Source organism: Chiloscyllium punctatum, unplaced genomic scaffold (assembly GCF_047496795.1).
Source record: "Chiloscyllium punctatum isolate Juve2018m unplaced genomic scaffold, sChiPun1.3 scaffold_1546, whole genome shotgun sequence".
NCBI classification, from domain to species: Eukaryota; Metazoa; Chordata; class Chondrichthyes; order Orectolobiformes; family Hemiscylliidae; genus Chiloscyllium; species Chiloscyllium punctatum.
The window spans coordinates 7,501-10,000 of NW_027311280.1; the positions used below are offsets into that span (position 1 = coordinate 7,501).

At 65.8% G+C, this 2,500-nt stretch overlaps 1 non-coding gene across 1 annotated transcript; it reads left to right on the forward strand.

Moving 5' to 3' along the window:
* The first annotated feature begins 1,235 nt into the window (after window positions 1-1,235).
* LOC140475329 (5.8S ribosomal RNA) lies at window positions 1,236-1,389 on the forward strand. The gene has a single exon (XR_011959877.1). It is a non-coding gene; the product is annotated as a 5.8S ribosomal RNA (ribosomal RNA).
* The last annotated feature ends 1,111 nt before the right edge of the window (window positions 1,390-2,500 follow it).

Genomic DNA, 2,500 nt, shown 5'->3' on the forward strand with positions numbered 1-2,500 from the left:
AAAAAAAAGTAACAAATAAGAAAGGATCTCTGTCGGCTTGGGGGTACGCCCGTTTCCGTTTCAACTTGTCTCGCGAGGGTGGTTTCGGGGCCAGCAGGAGAGCTCGTCGGGGTAGCAGGCCCTGCAGCCGTGGTCACCGCCAAACCCCCCACAACTGTTGGGCGCCTACCTGCGCGGGGCAGGAGGACACTTTCCGATTTCAAATCTCCGTTTGCCGAGTCCACCCCGAACGCACGCGGGCGGGCGGGTTCGCATCACCCTTCGTCACAAGGGGCGAAGCCCGTTCCACCGTCTCGTCAGTAGTGCCGACCGGTCTGTGATCGACGAGGGGAGCCACACCAGGTCCGGCCCTGCTGCTTGGCGGCACCGCGTCGTCGGGAGCTCGCGACAGACGGAGGGTTTCGGTGTACTCTCCAGCCACGGGAAACGAAGCCGGTGATGCAGGCGCCGGTCTTTCGCTCCCAAATCGGCTGGGTTTACATCGTTGCTATCTAGTCACGCTCCCTTCAAACCCGACGGGGTACCTATTCCCCTCACCCGTCTGTGCGTATACAGCCTCTTTGCACTTGCGGGATGGGGGTGGTGGTTTAAAGACTCTCGAGTTGCCGCCCGTCGGTCTCCGAGCTCCGTGCAGTAGTGATCCCCAGCGAACTGCCAGCAGGGCGAACGAGCGATCCCGCTCTCGGTCGGGGCGCCTGGCGTCGATCGGTGGTCGGTGGCTTGCGGGCAAGCTGCGCTGTGAGTGTGGGAACGAGTATGACGAGCCGTTGCCGCGACTCCCAGTCCACCTCGGCGGTGGCTGGGCCGGGCGGGCGTCTGCTCGGGCGAGTGCCGCCCCCGCCTCCTCGCAGGAAGTCCGCTCGCCGACACGCCGCCACGTGCACGCGTCAGTGACGCTGCCGAACCGATGGCCGGTGCCCGTTCCCGCCTCTGCTTTTCCTAGGGCAAAGCTGCTGCACGCCTCGTGATACTAGGCGGGCGACATGGTGGCGGTGATCCTGCCTCCGTCGCTGCGGTGCGTTGGGGCACGCATCGCCTCTTGGGCGCCCTGTCCTCCTCCCCCCAATAGACGTATGTTTCTGCGGGCCGCACCAGGATGGTGCTCCCCATCGCTTCACGCCACCCTGCTCCGCCCGCACGCCGGCGTGCAGGTGGCTGTAGCTCAAGGTGGGGAGCGTATGTGCGGTCCGGGTCGCTTTCCTCTGGCGAGGGAGAGACCTAAAACAAACTCAGACAACTCTTGACGGTGGATCACTCGGCTCGTGCGTCGATGACGAACGCAGCTAGCTGCGAGAATTAATGTGAATTGCAGGACACATTGATCATCGACACTTTGAACGCACTTTGCGGCCCCGGGTTCTTCCCGGGGCCACGCCTGTCTGAGGGTCGTTTGGCAATCAATCGCACTCGCCTTGGCTGGCGAGAGCGCGGCTGGGGTGTCGCAGAGGACCCGTCCTCTTTGTCCCCCTAAGTTCAGACTCCGGAGCCCTCCGGCGTCGGAGCGCTTGGCCTTTCCCCCCCACCCTGCACATTCCGTTCGTCAGGCTCGACGCCATCCCCCCGCCGGGGAGCGCGGCCTGGCGTCCGTCTGTGTCGTGGCAGTGGGGCCAGCACGGCTGTCACCGGTCCCAGAATGGCTGTCGGTGGTTCACACTGTGTGTGTGTGCCAACCCTCCTGGTCTCTGGGACACGGAGCTGCCACGAAGTGTTGAGCCTCCAGTGGGGGGTCTGCCTAAGCTCTGCACGTCCGCATTGGGTCCGTCTCTCGGTTGGCTGGCAGTGGAAAGAGTGAAGGGAGCCGCGGAGGTCCGGTGCTGGTGCGCCGCCGGCCTGACCGTGGAGCTCGCCGGTTTGACACGCTGACCCGACTCGATGGTTGATCGATTGAGAGTGCTGGGAGCTGCAGGCCGCCCGCTGCTGCAGCCGCCCGTCTCGTGGTTCGTCCTCGGCCTTAAGTGGCCGGCGGGGCGTCTGATCCTGTCTCCCCTGCTGGCGCCGAGTGCCTGGCCGAGGGAGGAGGTTTTCGTCGAACGCTGTGACTTGGACGGTCGCACGCGCGTGGATCGCTGGCTCTTGGCTCTCCCGTTCAGTCCGCACGTTTTCCGCTCCGTCCTGCCACCGGTCTCGGGAGGTACGGAGGGGTTGGCGGGCGTGGTGTGTGCTCCGTCACCGTGCAGGCACACCTACCACGCCGTCGGCCGACCCCCGCACGGTCCTCCTGGCCATCGGGAGGACGGCGGAACGTCGGGCTGTCGGGGGCCAAGTCGCCAGAAGGCCACCGCTGTGTCTTCCGCACCCTGTCACCGTCGGCGTGCCTTCCTCAACTCGTCCGGCTCGGGGCCGCTGGGTTCAGGAGCGGCGTCGCCCGCCGGCCCCACTGAAGGCCGTGCCGTTCCGCGGCTGGCGATCGATGTGCGTGGCGTGCCTGCGCGACCGTTCGCCACTTGAGCCTCGGCACTCCTCTCTCCCTCTCTCTGACCGTCGGGCAGTCTCTGTCTGC